This window comes from Eulemur rufifrons, chromosome 15 (assembly GCF_041146395.1).
Source record: "Eulemur rufifrons isolate Redbay chromosome 15, OSU_ERuf_1, whole genome shotgun sequence".
Taxonomy (NCBI): Eukaryota; Metazoa; Chordata; class Mammalia; order Primates; family Lemuridae; genus Eulemur; species Eulemur rufifrons.
In genome coordinates, this window is record NC_090997.1 from 33,032,779 (window position 1) to 33,049,882 (window position 17,104).

Consider the following 17,104-nt stretch of genomic DNA (forward strand, 5'->3'; position numbering starts at 1 on the left):
CATTGTCCTGTCAGGTTGATTACATACTTAAACCCAAGACTGTTTTGCATAGGTTTCAGGAGCAGCTCAGCTGCTTAGCTCCTCAGAAGCACTAATGACTTAGAATCAGAGTGACAGGAGAGTCCCAGGCCTCAGTCCTCTACTGTGAGCTCCTGCCAATGTCTGTTTGTCTTGAAAAGAAGAACTGGAAAATAGGAAATTTGCTCATGCCATTTTGTCTTTAGCAATAAATATGTATGCTGCTCATGGAGGGCTTACTCTATGCCAGAGGCCTTACATAAATGATCTTCAATTTTCACAACCCTCCGAGATAGCCACTTTGGTTTCCATTTTGAAGGTGAGAAAACTGAGGCTCAGAGAGTTTAAGGGATTTCCCAAGGACACACAGTTAAAGCTGCCAAAGCCAAGATTTGATTCAAGACTGTCTGGTGCCATGACTTGGGCTCTTCTTCTCAGGAACTACTTCCCACAATCTTCCTTAGCAGCCAGTGAGAGCAATGGTGTATCTGTCGAATATTAATGACCAACTCGATAGAAGCAAGCACAGAGGACAGTGGTTCAGGCTAAGGAGAATGGCGGCTAAATATGTTAGTGTTGGGAAAGAGATGTGGTATTTAAATTTAGCTAGAGATTTTAACATGAAGCAGCTTCTTTGTATTTAAAGCAGACTATTAAAACTTCACAGTAAAGGTCTAAACTGCTCCACTCACCCATTGTCTAGTGGCTGTAACTCCTCTTGTTCTCCCAGTCCACACTGGCAAGGACTTAGGGTGCTCCTCAGACTTTGAAAATCAGATCACAACACTCCTTCATTTACAAACCTTCAGTGATTTCTCACTACCTGAAAGATTAATTCCAAACTCTTTAAAGTAGCAAATAAAGTTCATACCTTTCACTACTCCCACTTTCTTCTCCAGCCCCTCTCATTCTATCCATACTGAATTATCTGGAGTTCCTGGAGCAAAGCCTCCTTCTTCTCTCAGTTATTGTATGTGCTGTTGCTTCTGGCAGTAGCATCCTCCCTCACTCCCATTTCTAGCTTCCAAAACTCAGACATTTGAGAATCAACTACTCTCAGAAGAACTCCCTGACTAATCATCCTCATTTCTTCTCATAAGACCTGCTTATGTGCTCTTCCTCTGTGACTCTAGCATTCCACACTGACTGTTATCAGCACACATCATGAGAAGATGTGGTTGGGTCCACTTGACTTCTCTCTGACTAGACTGTGGACTCCTTGGGAACATGTGTTGCCTAGGAGCACATATTAGGCAGTATTAATAAATACTGGATTTAAAGAATCAGGCAAAGTTTAAATTAGGCTCTCTCTGGCAATTTTTTGGTTCTTACCTTCCTTGGTTCAGAGAGGTAAAAGATTTCTGGATTACCACTTTTCCTGAAAATGTATAATTAATTTGGAATCAGTTCACTTTCAAGCATTTATTGAACTTCTGTGACAAGCTCCTCTTGGAGTCCTGTTTCTTCATGGTAAATGGGAATACTATTCATCTAAAAAATAGAGCTGAAATAGACAAGGTTACAAGCTAAAATTTTTAAAATAAGAATTTGCTGCAAATATTAATGATGTAAAACATGTATTCTATGCCAAACTGATCATATGCAGCATATACAACATAAAGACCCGAGTCAGTCTGTAAACTGATATTTGCTTTGATGCCAAGTACAAGGAGTGAATAATAATATCCTCCAGAGGAGTTAAATAATGAAAGTCAAATACCTGCTTGAAATATATCTTCATGTGAGACAAACATTTGAAAACAATATGGATTTGTTTGGCTTCAGATATATTCTTTCTTTAAACTTTTGGCCTGTGTGGAGTGAGAGGAGGCATAAAGAATAAGGTTGTTTTAATAAAAAGTTTTGGTTGATCTTGAAATTAACATGTAAATAATTCAAATGCCTTATTCATGGGCAATACTTGTGTGTCCTGTCATAGGTTTAGCTTAAGTTATTTAAAATGCATAGGTGTGCCATATTATTTCATGCATATATATCAAATAGAGGTGGTTGAATTACAGGATTGGACTCAGAGTGGAAGACTGCATATTCAGTCCACACCCTATCATAGAGCCTGTGGTCTGCAAATGGAGTGTAGTATAGACTCCCAGAGTAAGGATGACAGCAGAGCAGATGAAAGTTTATTACACATTCTTGGAGAGTCTGTGCATTCACATCATCCACGATGTGGGGTTGTTTTTTTTTTCATTAGAATATTTTAAGGATCTCTTGTTTAGAATAAAGCAACATAACTCCTTAATGCAGAAAAGGGTGAAGAGTACTGTGAATATATATATATATATATTTTTTTTTTTTGCAGAATGTTTTCAAATGTTAGCAGACTAAACCAAATATGTATGGATTATTTGTACAAGTATTTCACATTTGAGAGTTCAAAAAACAAACAAAAAGGTTAAGGTTGATTAATGTGGTCAAAGAAAAAGCAACCTTTACTAGGGTTAAAAAACTTATTTCTAGATGACAATGTGCATTTCAGAACCTTTTTTAAGCTATTGCCCCACTGGACTAAAAAGATTTTATAGAGCTCAACTTTTCTGCTTGCATTGTGAATTTCATGTTATTTATTTCCCATTTATAATAACATATCGTTAGACATGCTTTTTCAAACTCCATGGTACCCTTACCCTACTACCTTGAAAATCACATCAACTTTTGTAAGCACAGACATTAACCTGCCACTTAACTAACCACCAGACTTCAAAAGATAAGGTTTAGATGAGAAATTATTTCATGGCATCAGCTTCTACCCAGAGCATTATGTAGTTCTGAGAATATTTTCTTATTGGTCCAAAAGGCTTATAAAGGGAGGAGAACCCAACCTGTAGGAGGGGTTCCATGGAGTGACTAACACTTCAGGAAAGAACTCATTACATATGAATCTACTTCCTTAAAGAGAACAGGGCAGAGATGTGGGAAGGTTAGGAAAACACTCACTTATTATGCAATTATATTTTCAGCTTTATCCTTGAACTTTAAGAACTAATGCTTGTGTCCATACAAATCTTCACTTTTAAACATCATAAAACTATCTCTTTTTAAAAATAGAATGTAAAAAATCTTCTTGCTCCATACTTAAACTTAGTTACATAATGGAATTTCATTAAGCCTACCTTAGATAGCTAGCAATCCTGATTAAACATTTAAAATGTAAAAGATGAATATTTTAGCCTTTTCCCCCTTGGGAACTTTTAATTTGGTAATCTGTTTACTGTTTCATTAGGTGAGCAACATAATTAGAGACCCACAGTGGCTTTAGAAATTACTAACTTTAATGATTCAGGAATTTCCCTGAAGTGAAAATAACTAAACTGAATAATCTAAATTGATTAGTTTTGCTTGTATCATAACATCTCTTGGGACCCTAATATTAAACTTATCAGTTCAGTATTTGAATTAATTCATGTATATTCCAGTATCCAAAAGCAATTCTGCAAATGCAGTTTACCATTTCATTTTTTAAATTGTTTTTGGCTTTGTTGTTTGGGGACTTTGAGATCTTATAATGCAAAATCATTAGATAAATCTCATAACGAAATCAAGAGTCATTTAAAATATGTGGCCCATCTCTCTGATTCTTGAATCGTCTGATGAAGCAAACTATTGACTATGTCCATTGAAACTGCCACAGCACAGTAATTTTTGAATGCTGTCATTTGGATTTGCTTCAGAGTGAATTACAAAACCACATGGGAATACCTATATTTTATTGATACACATTTTTTAAACCTGAAGATACAGTGGGCCAATTCATTAACTTGACTTTTACTTATTTTCAACTGATTCTAAAATCACATTTCTCATGCTGAGGGTATTAAAATTCCATATATGCCCCAGCATCTGAGAGCACCTGCATTAAAGAGAAGTATGGAATTACCCTAACAAAATGCATGATTTTTCAATTTGGCAAATTTGTTTGTCTAGTATTTGTATAAACTGTATGTATTTATATAATGAATACATATTTGTACAATAGAGTACAATGCTATAGGATTTCAGATGAATGAGACTTGGATAGCAGATAGAAAGGACAGGGCATTCCTGGTAGAGAAAAAAAAAGTAAAAGAACAGTGGAAGGAATTAAACCACAGGGAGACCGGTAAGCATTTCAAAAGATGATTGAAAAGTGATTTTGACACATTTGATAAACAGTTAAAAAAAAAAAGCGGGGGGGGGGAATTCAAACAACTGAAAGATTTCTTGCTATGGTTATTAGTACTCATTACAGAATGAGAGGTGTTGACACTCAAGTAAAGATGGTAATTTTGTATTTAGAAACATGGGATAACATAATTTTGAAGCTAGGAAAAAACTCTTAGATGCTATCTAGTTAGAGCTCCCTTCCTTTATAGAAAATAAATGGAGATTCTTACGCATGCAAATTATTAATAGTACTAAGATGTAAATATGAAAAATATTAACTTTAGAATATTTATTTCTGGTAAGGAAAAGCAGAAAATGTAATTGGAGAGGGGTGCAAAGAAGAATTCTAATCAGTGAAGTATTATTTTTAAAAAGATAGACTTAAACAAGATAAGAGATTAATACTTGCTAAATATGGGTAGTAAATATATGTATGTTTACAGTATGTTCTAATTTTCTGTGTATCTCACAGTAAAAGAGAGTGGAGTTTGAATTTCTAAAGAAAACAAATGGAAAATGTATTTGACTAAAAACATGAAGCCATTCCAAAGAAGCAGAGCTGACACCTGGTAATATTTCCTCTTTAGAATAGAAGTGTGCCTTTCTGAGCAGGAGAGACATTCTAGCGGACAGAGCGGTGATTTGGGGTAAAATAAAAAGTTTGATGCAAGAGGTCTGGCTGTGTTCACAGAGAGCTGAAGGTAGAAACCCCCCCCCCCATCTCAGGACTTTCAAAGGGAAACACGGGGAACAACGAGGCTCAGCTGGGGCCAAGAACACCAGAAGTGTTACAATGCCAAGTTCACCAGTGAGAAGGTAGCAGCTGAAAGATCAGGTAAGAAACTTCCTTATTTTCAAGTTTAAAAAATTATATATACATTTAATAATAAATAATATCAATACTATTAAAATAATTATGTAATATTAAGGAAATTGAATTCACAATTTAAATAATTTTAGTAGAGAAATCTCCAGGCCAATATGGTTTCACTGGTGAATTCTACCAAATATTTAAAGAAGAATTAACACCAATTCCTCATAATATATTCCAGAGAGTAGAAGAGAAGAGAACACTTTCCAACTCATTAAAATCCTGATATCAAAACCAAAGTACAAAAAAACCCCGCTATATATCTATATATATCTATATAAATATATATTGCTCATGAATAGAGATGTAAAAATTCTTAAAGTATTAACAAATAGAATTCAGCAATATAGAATATTAATATAAAATATTATGATATATAATATTAATAGTATGTATTAAGAATTATCTACCATAGGCAACCAGAGTTTATTCCAGGGATGCAAGCCATCAAATTAAAAAGCTGAAAAAAATCACATGTTCATATAAGTCAATGCAGTAAAGGCACTTGACAAAATTCATCATATTTTTACAATAAAACACTCAAAAAATAGGCATAGAGGGAAACTTACTCATCTTGATAAAGAACATCTGCAAAAAACCTACAGCTAATATTATGCTAAATGATAAAAGACTGAATGCTTCTCTCCTAAGATCAGGAACAAGGCAAGATGTTCACTCTACCACACTTGCTCAACATAATGCTGGAAATTTTAACCAGTGCAATAAGGCAAGTAAATGAAATAAAAAACACACATCTCAGAAAGGAAGAAATAAAACTGTCCCTATTTCAGATGGTATGATTATCTATACAGGAAATCCCAATGAATGTACAAAAATCTGCAAACTTTTGTTTGTAACTCTTAAAATTCATATGGAGATGAAAAGGGCCCAGAATACTCAAAACAAATTTGAAAAGAACAAAGCTGGAGTATCCATAATTCTCATTTAAAAACTTACTACAAACCAACTATAATGAAGCCCATGTGATACTAACATAAAGATAGAAATATAGATCAATGAAATAGAATTGAAAGTCATTTTAGAAATAAACTATTACATTTATGGTCAATTGATTTTCGACAGGGGTGCCAAGATTTTCAATAGGGAAAGAATAATCCTTTCAACAAATGGTGCAGGCACTTCTGGATATAAATATGCAAAAGGTAGACCCCTACTTCACATCATATATAAAATATTAACTCAAAATTGATCATAGGCCCAAATGTAAGAGCTCAAATGATGATATAGGAGTAAATTTTCTTGACCTTAAGTTAGGTAATGGTTTTATAGATACAGCATCAATAGTACAGCTATCTTGTGACAAAAGAAAAAGAAATTGACATATTGGAACTCATCAAAATTAAAACATTTGTGATTTAAAGGATACCGTCAAATATTGAAAAGCTAATGGGAGAAAATATTTGCAAATAGTATATCTGACAAGGGACTGGCATCAAGAATATACAAAGCACTTTTACAATTCAAAAATAAAAAATTAATGTCCCAGCTAAAAAAATGGGAAAAATATTTGAATAGACACTTTTTCAAAGAAGATATACAAATAATCAATAAACACATGAAAAGAGTCTTAACACTATTAATTATTAGACAAAAGCAAATCAAAACCACAATGAGATAACACTTCACACCACTAGGATGATTATAATAAAAAAGATACAACAAATGAATGGATAAAGAAAACGTGGCATATATACACAATGGGATACTGTTCAGCTATAAAAAATGAAATTCCATCTTTCGTGGCAACATGAATAAGCCTGGAGGACATTATGTCAAGCGAAATAAGTCAGGGATAGAAAAATAAATACTGCATATTCTCACTCGTATGTGGGAGCTAAAAACAAATTGAGCTCATAGAAATACAGTAGAATTGTGGTTAAAGAGGCTGAAAAGGGTAGGGGGGAGGGGAGGATAGGGAAACATTGGTTAATGGTTATAAAGTTATAGCTAGATGGGAGGAATAAGTTCTAGTGTTCTGTAGCACTATAGGATGAATATGGTTAACAATAATTTAGTGTATATTTTCAAAAAGCTAGGAGAGAGGATTTTAAATGTTCCTAACACAAAGAAATGGTAAGTGTTTGGAGGGATGAATATGCTAATTGCCCTGATTTGGTTATACATTGTATAAAGGTATCAAAGTATCATTCTGTATTCCATAAATATGTACAATTATTACATGTCAATCAAAAATAAAAGGAAAAAAGATGAACAATAAATATCGACAAGAATGTGGAGTAATTGGAATCCTCAGACATTGCTGGTAGGAATGTAAAATAGTGGAATCACTTTGGAAAATGGTTTGAGTTCCTCAAAGAGAGAAACAGAGTTACCATTTGACCCAGAGATTCTACTCCTAGGCATATATAGAAAAGAACTGAAAACATATGGGCATGCAAAAACTTGTACATGAGTATTCATACTATTTATGACAGCCAAATGTGGAAACAGTTCAAACATTTATCAGTTGATGAATGGAAAAACAAAATGTGATATGTCCACATAATGGAATATCATTTGGCCATAAAAAGGAATGAAGTACTGATACAAACTACGACATGGATGAAACGCGATGCTATTATGCTAAGTGAAAGGAGTTAGACACAAAAAGTCACATATTATACAATTCTTTTTATATTAAATGTCCAGAATTGGCAAATTCATAGAGACAGAAAGAGGACTAGTGATTGCCAGTGACTGGAGGGAGAGGAGAATGGAGAGTCACTGCTCATTGATGTGGGGTTTCATTTTTTGGGTGATGAAAATGTTCTGCAATTACACAGTAGTGATGGTTGCACAATTCTGTGAATATTCTAAAAGCCATTAAATTTTATAATTTAAAGGAGTGAACTTTATGTGAATTATATCTCAATAAAGATTTTTATTAAAATGATAATAATAAACTTAGTCATCTAGTGCTGTTAAAACTGTCAACTTAAAATATTTACCTGAAATCATATATTAATATGAAAGCAAGTTGTGCCTGAATATACCTAACTTGACCTACATGGAGTGTAGATCCTTTTCTACATCTAATCTCTCCACATTGGGGAAAAAGCATAGGTTGTTGAATTAGATATTTGACACCCTTAAATTACATAAAGAAACATTAAATAATACAATGATTTATTTATATTTATCAAACAATTGCTACTGATTTTAATTTCTCATACTTTATAGTAAAGTAAAAGCATTATGAATTTGAAATACCTCTTGCTCATTTAAAATCTTCAAATTTCAAATAAACTGTAAACTAATCATAAAAATCTTGAACAATATAAGTATTCTATCTGTTTTTAAAACTAATAGGAATCTGGTAGGTCAATATGTTCTTTCATTATTTCAAAATTTCATTATAGCACTTTGAATGTTCCCATTTGGCAAAGATAGACTTAGAGTGTTGTAAAAGTTTACCAATATATGAACAATGAACAGATGTTATTATATTTATATACATATATATATATATCTTCCTCAAATGAGATAAACAATTCTTGCCTCATGAGAAAGTCTTATTCTGAAGTGATTCTATTTCTTATAGTGATAATCATATTGATAGTTGATATTTTGTTGTTCTTAATATATTTGTGACAGAAAACCTGTATGTTTTTGTTTTTGCTGTTGTCAATTTGTTTCATTGTCTGTGATGTGAAAGTGAGAAGGAGGGATGAAACTGGAATGATTGAGTTAGTTTATAGTTTGCTTTGGTGCCATCGATCTCATATTCGGGATGTCAGAAAAGACCCCTCTGCTTCCATATTTATTTATTTTTACATTTTTTAAATTTCAGCATATTACAGGAGTATGAATGTTTAGGTTACATATATTTCCTTTGCCCTACCTGAGCCACAGCTTCAAGCATGTCCATCCCTCAGATGGTGCACACCGCATCCATTAGGTGTGAAGAGACTCATCCTCTCCTCTTCCCTTCCATCTACCTGACACCCAATGAATGTTACTACTGTATGTGCACATAAGTGTTGATCAGTCAATACCAATTTGATGGTGAGTACATATGGTGCTTGTTTTTCCATTCTTGTGATACTTCACTTAATGGAATGGGTTCCAGCTCTATCCAGTATAATATAAGAGGTGCTAAATCACCTTTGTTTTTTGTGGCTGAGTAGAACTCCATGGTACACATATACCATATTTTATTAATCCAGTCATGTATTGATGGGCACTTGGGTTGTTTCCACATCTTTGCAGTTGTGAACTGTGCTGCTATAAACATTTGGGTGCAGATGTCTTTTTTATGGAATGCCTTTTTTTGCTCTGGGTAGGTGCCCAGTGATGGAATTGCTGGATCAAATGGTAGTTCTACTTTTAGCTCTTTGAGGTATCTCCATATCACTTTCCATGGAGGTTGTACTAATTTGTAGTCCCACCATTAGTATACGAGTGTTCCTATCCCTCTGCATCCACACCATTTGTTGTTTTGGGACTTTTTGATAAAAGCCAATCTCACTGTAGTTAAGTGAAATTTCGTTGTGGTTTTGATTTGCATTTCCCTGTGATTAGAGATGTTGAACATTTTTTTCATGTTTGTTGGCCACGAATCTGTCTTCTTTTGAAAAGTTTCTGTTCATGTCCTTTGCCCACTTTCTCATGGGGTTTTATTTTTTCCTGATGATTTACCTGAGTTCTTTATAGAGTCTAGTTATGAGCCCTTTTGTATAGCATGCAAATATTTTTTTCCCATTCTGTAGGTTGTCTATTCACTCTAATGATAGTTCCTTGGCTGTGCAGAAGCTTTTTAACTTGATCAGTTCCCATTTATTTATTTTTGTTGTTGCTGTGATTGCTTTTATGGTCTTCCTCATAAATTCTTTGCCTAGGCCATTGTCTGTAAGAGTTTTTCCAACATTTTATTCTAGAATTCTTATGGTTTCTTGCCTTAGGTTTAAGTCTGTTATCCACTGTGAGTTGATTTTTGTGAGAGGTACAGATCCTGTTTCAGTCTTCTACATGTGGCTATCCAATTTTCCCAGCACCGTTTATTAAGGATTCTTTTCTCTGTTGTATGTTTTTGTCTGCTTTGTCAAAAATCAGGTGACAATATAGGGATAGTTTTACATCTGGGTTCTCTGTTCTGTTCAAGTAGCCTACATCTCTGTTCTTTTGCCAGTACCATGCTGTTTTGTTTACTATAGGCTTGTAATATAGCTTGAAGTCTGGTAAATTGGTGCCTCCCAATTTGTTCTTTTTGCTTAATGTTATTTTGGCTATATAGGATCTTCAATGGTTCCATACAAAGTGTAGAATTCTTTTTTCTAGATCTGCAAAAAATGAGACATTTTAACAGTGTTGATTCTGCTGATCCATGAGCGTGGTATTATTTTCCATCTGTTTATGTCCTCTGCTATTTCCTTCCTCAGTGTTTCAGAGTTTTTGTAGAGGACTTTCACCTCTTTAGTTAGATATATTACTAGATATTTTATTTTCTTTGTTGCTATTGTGAAAGTTATTGAGTCTTTGATTTGATTCTCAGCTTGACTGTTGTTGGTGTATAGGAATGCTAGTGATTTGTGTACATTGATTTTGTAACCTGAGACTTTGCTGAATTTATTTATCAATTCCAGGAGTCTCTTGACAGATTCTTTCAGGTTTTCTAGATATGAAATCATAGCATCAGCAAAGAGCAATAGTTTGACCTCTTATGCCCCCATTTGGATGCCCTTGATTTCCTTCTGTTGTCTGACTGCTGTGGCTAGGACTTCCAGCACTATATTGAATAAAAGTGATGATAGAGGATAGCCTTGTCTGGTTCCAGTTCTAAGTGGGAATGCTTTCAATTTTTCCCCATTCAGTTGATGTTCGCTGTGGATTTGTGGTATATGGCTTTTAACATTTTTAGGTAAGTCCTGTCTATGCCTATTTTGTTAAGCTTTCTTATCATTAAAAGGGTGCTGAATTTTGTCACATGCTTTTTCTACACATATTGAGAGGATCATATGGCAATAATGTATCTTTTGTGATATTTTAAATCATATTCATAACAGATGAGTTCCTTTAAGTAAGGTCACAGATCAAACTTATTAAAGTGGTCCTTCCCTTACCAAAATTATGTGTGGATTTTGGTTGACAATTTATGCAACTATTTATTTTTAGCTTATTCAAAGATTGGTTAATTCATCTGTTTTAAACTTCTGATACTCTTAATTTCTACATTTAACTACTGCTCATGATCTCAGGATGTATCTGAGTATTGTAATTGTTTTAGTGCCTCATTGTCAAGTGGCATGAAGAAGGAATTTGGTAGCAGTCATTGGAATTTCTTTTTCTGTAAACTGGTATGAGACATGTTCCAAAGGAGAATATCTGACATACCCATAATTGGTAATGAATTTGGGATAAAAAATATGATTGCTACATATATGTATTGCCCAACAGAAGGAAGCAAATTTTATTAATAGATCTTTCCAATCTTTATCAAGATTTAGTAGGTAACTTTGTTGGCCCCAAGGTTTTTTGGCTGGTGAACAACCTTGTCTGATGGGAAAAGATTCTTTTGAAATACTGTGGATTTGTTTCATAAATTAGTCAAGGACAATGAAGAATTGAGGATCAAGGATAACTCAGTGAAGAAATGGATCATTGTAAAGGAGGGAGACTCTTGCAGCATAACAACTAAGGCAAATAAGAAACTTGAGCAGGTCAGGCAGTAGAAACCCAAGTATTAGAGGATTTGAGGGCTAAAATAAAAACCTAAGAGAAAGAATAGACCCCATATAAGTGGTAAATCAAAAAATATAAAAAATTAACTAGAAGTGGTAGAGTTAAAGTGTTTATTGAAAGTAAGAATGTGTTAGGTGCATAAATATTTAGGATTGTCATGTCTTCCTGTTGAATTGCTGCCTTTTCCATTATATAATGACCATCTTTATCTTTCTTTACTATTGTTGATTTAAAGTCTATTTTATCTGATAAAAGAATGGCTACACTTGCTTTCTTTTTGTTACCATTTGCATGAAATATTTTTAACCTTGAGTCTGTAAAAGTCATTATGTGTTAGATGTGTTTCCTGGAAATGGTAGAAACTTGGCTTGTGTTTTTTTATCCATTCAGCCAGCCTATGTCACTTGAGAGGGGAATTCAAATCATTCACATTGATTGACAGAATTGATATGTAGGATAGTGTTCTGTTCATCTGGTTGGGTAGTACCCCGTTTTGTTTTACCTCTGTACTATTGTTTTATATGAGCTCTGATATTTAGGTTTTGGGTGGTTTTACACTTGTAGGTGACCATTATGCTGATCCAGGTATAATACAGTTCTGAGTATTTCCTGCAGGGCAGGTCTGGTCTTGACAAATTCTCTCAGTGTTTGATTGTCTCGAAAAGTATTTATTTCTCTTTCATCTATGAAACTTAGTTTTGTAAGATACAAAATTCTAGGCTGGCTGTTGTTCTGTTTAAGAAGGCTGAAGATGGGGGTCCAATCCCTTCTGTCTTATAAAGTCTCTGTTGAGAAGTCTACAGTTAGCCTGATGGGTTAAACTTTGTATCTTACTTGATGTTTTCTCCTTCCAGCTCACAGGAGTTTCTCCTTCATGTTGACTTTGGCCAATCTGATGACTATATGTCTTGGTGATTGCCTCTTTGCTATGAGTCTCCCAGGTATTCATTGAGTTTCTTGAATCTGGATGTGTAAATCTCTAGAAAGACAAGGACAGTTTTCCTCAATTATTGCCTCAAATAGGTTTTCCAGCCCTTGGGTGCTTTCTTTTTCACCCTCAGGAATGCCTGTGATTCTTATATTTGGCCATTTTACATAATCCCATACTTCTTGTAGGATTCGTTCTTTCCATTAATTCTTTGTTCATTATTTTTGACTAACTGAGTTAATTTGAAAGAGTTGCCTTCAAGCTCTGATATTCTTTCTCAAGCTTGCTCTAGTCTATTCTTAACCTTCCACTGTGTTTTGTATGTCCTTAAATGAATTTTTTATTTCCAGAAGTTCTCTTTGTTTTTTCTTTAACATGTCTATCTCTTCAGTGAATTTTTCATTCTTTTCTTGAATTGTTTCTCTGGTTCGTTTGGGAAGGTTTCCCATTTTCTCTTAAATTTTGTTGAGTTTCCTTACAATCCATATTTGGAATTCTTATATGTCACTTCAATGTTTTCATTTTCGTCATATCCATTGGGAGAGAGCTGGTGTTCCCTTTTGGGGTGTCCTTTTGCTCTGATTTTTCATACTTCTGGAGTTCTTTCAATGATTTCTTGTCCTCTAGAGAGATGATGCTTCTTATTTTTAGATTTTCTTTTGTATACATGGGGCTCCCCTCCCACTCATACAGGTGTATTTGTAGCATATAAAGATTCTCAAACTGAATGACAAAGAGGACACAAGCTATCAAAATCTTTGTGATTCAACCAAAGCAGTCCTAAGGGGAAATTCATAGCCTTAAATGCCTACAACAAAAAGACAAAAGATCAGAAATTAACAATCCAATGACATGTCTCAAGGAACTAGAAAAAGAAGAGCAAATCAAACCCAAAGCAAGCAGAAGAAAAGAAATAACAAAGGTGACAGCAGAACTAAATGAAATCAAAACCAAGAAAATAATACAGAAGATCAATGAAACAAAATGTTGGTTCTTTGAAAAGATCAACAAAGTCAATAGACCTCTAATTAGATTCACCAGGATTAGAAGAGAAAGAGCTCTAATAAGATCAATCAGAAATGAAAAAGGAGACATTACAACTGATACCACAGAGAAACAAAATGACATCGGTGAATACTATGAAAGTCTCTATGCACATAAACTTGAAAATGTAGAGGAAATGGACAAATTCCTGGAATCAAACAACCTCCCAAGACTCAATCAGGAAGAAATAGAATACCTGAACACAAATAATGAGCAAGGAGTTTTAAGCAGCACTAAAAAATCTTCCAAAGGAAAAAAAATTCCCAGACCAGATGGATTCCCAGACCAGAGGGATTCACAGCCAAATTTTATCAGACCTACAAAGAACAGTGTACCCGTACTACAGAAATTAATCCAAAACATTGAGAAGGAGGGAATCCTCCCTAACTCGTTCTATGAGGCTAGTATCACCTTATACCGAAGGCAGGAAAGGACACTACAAAAAAAGAAAACTACAGACCAAAATCCCTTATGAATATAGATGCAAAAATCCTCAATAAAATACTAGCAAAACAAATTCAATAGGACATCAAAAAAATAATCCACTATAATGAAGTGGGCTTCATCCTAGGGATGCAAGGATGGTTCAACATATGTAAACCAATAAATGTGATTCACCACATAAACAAGTAAAAACAAAGATCATAGGATCATCTCAATTGATGCAGAAAAAGCATTCAACACAATTCAGCACTGTTTCATCATAAAAACCCTCCACAAACTAGGCAGAGATAGAACATATCTCAATATTACAGAAGCCATATATGGCAAACCCACAGCCAGCATCATACTGAATGGGGAAAAGCTGAAAGCATTCCCCCTAAGAACTGGAACAAGACAAGGATTCCCATTGTCACCACTTCTATTCAACATAGTGCTCGGCCGGGCGCGGTGGCTCACGCCTGTAATCCTAGCACTCTGGGAGGCCGAGGTGGGCGGATCATTTGAGCTCAGGAGTTCGAGACCAGCCTGAGCAAGAGCGAGACCCCATCTCTACTAAAAATAGAAAGAAATTATATGGACAGCTAAAAATATATATAGAAAAAATTAGCCGGGCATGGTGGTGCATGCCTGTAGTCCCAGCTACTCGGGAGGCTGAGACAGGAGGATCGCTTCAGCTCAGGAGTTTGAGGTTGCTGTGAGCTAGGCTGACACCACGGCACTCACTCTAGCCTGGGCAACAGAGTGAGACTCTGTCCCAAAAAAAAAAAAAAACAAAACAAAACGTAGTGCTCAACATCCTAGCTAGAGCAATGAGGTAAGAGAAAGCAATTAGGCATATCCAAATGGGGAAAGAGGAAGTCAAATGATTGTTGTTTGGTGAAGATATGATGTTATATCTAGAAAACCCCAGAGATTCTACCAAGAGACTCCTGGAATTGATAAATAAATTACACAAAATCTTAGGGTACAAAATCAATGTACACAAATCAGTATTATTCCTATACATCAATAACAGTCAAGCCAAGAGTCAAATCAGAGACTCAACATTGTTCACAATAGCTACAAAGAAAATAAAATACCTAGAAATATAATTAATTGAAGGAGGCAAAAGATCTCTACAAAGGAACTACAAAACACTGACAAAGAAATTGCAGATGATACAAACAAGTGGAAAAACATATCATGATCATTGATTGATAGTAATAATATTGTTAAAATGTCCATACTACCGAATGTAATTTACAGATTCAATGCAATCCTCATCAAAATACCAATGTCATATTTCATAAAACTTGAAAAAATAATTCTATGCTTCTTTTGAAACCAGAAAAGAGCCAGAATAACCAAAGCAATCTTAAGCAAAAGTAACAAATCTGGAGACATCTTATTATAAGAGTTCAATCTATAATACAAGGCTTTAGTAACCAAGAGAGCATGATACTGGCACAAAAATAGAGACACAGACCAATCGAACAAAACAGAAAACTCACATATAAAACCATCCACATACAGCCAACTGATCTTTGACAAAGCACACAATGATATACACTAGGGAAAATAATTCCTATTTAATAAATGGTGGTGGGAAATTGTACAGGCACATGCAGAAGAATGAAATAGGATCCATATCTCTTACCACTCACAATTAATTCAATGTGGGTAAAAGGCTTAGATCTAAGACATGAAACCATAAGAATGCTAGAAGAAAATGTTGGAAAAACTCTTAGATATTGGCCTAGGCAAAAAATTTATGAAGAAGTCCCCAATGGCAATTATAGCAACAACAAAAATAGATAAATGGGACTTGGTTAAATTAAAAAGCTTTTGTACAGCCAACAAAATAATCACTAGAGAAAACAGATAACCTATAGAATGGGTAAAAATATTCACAAGCTATATATCTGATAAAGGGCTAATAACCAGAATTTACAAAGAACCCAAGCAAATCAGTAAGAAAATATCAAGTAACCCCATCAAAAAGCGGTCAAAAAACATGAACAGAGGCTTTTCAAAAGAAGGTAGACAAATGGCCAATAAACATACGGAAAAGTGCTCAACATCACTAATCATCAGGGAAATGAAAATTAAAACCACAATGAGATATCACTTTACCCCTGTTAGAATGACTTTTATTAAAAAGTCCAAAAAATAATAGATGCTGGCATGGATGTAGAGAGAAAGGAATACTTATATACTGTCAGTGGGACTGTAAATTAGTACAACCCCTATGGAAAACAGTATGGAAATACTTCAAAGACCTAAAAGCAGACCTACCATTAGATCCAGCAGTCCTACTACTGTATATTTACCCAAAGGAAAAGATGTCATTTTTATCAAAGGACACCTGTACTCAAACATTTATTGCAGCACAATTCACAATTGCAATGATGTTGAATCAACCCAAATGTCCACCATTTCATGAGTGGATTAACAAAACATAGTATATGTATACCAGGGAATACTACTCAGCCATTAAGAAGGATGACTTAAAGCCATGTGCAACAATTTGGGTGGAACTGGAGACCATTATCCTAAGTGAAATATCTAAAGACTGGAAAAATAAATACCACATGTACTCACTATTAAATTAGAACTAAGTGATGAGCACACATGTGCATAGAGGGAATTAAAAACTGAAACTGAATGGAAATCCAACAGAGGGGATGTGGGTGGAAGGGATGGGCAATAACCTACTTAATGGATACAATGAACACTATCTGTGTGACAGGCAGACTTATAACTGTGACTCAGACATTATAAAAGTGATCCATGTAACCAAAAATATTTGTACCCCCATAATACTTTGAAATTAAAATAAAAGAAAATGTGGTATATATTTATATATATGGTATATGAATAGTACTTCCTGGTATGTATGTGTATATTCAAGGAGTACTATTCAGCCATAAAAAGGAATGAAATAATGTCTTTTGCAGCAA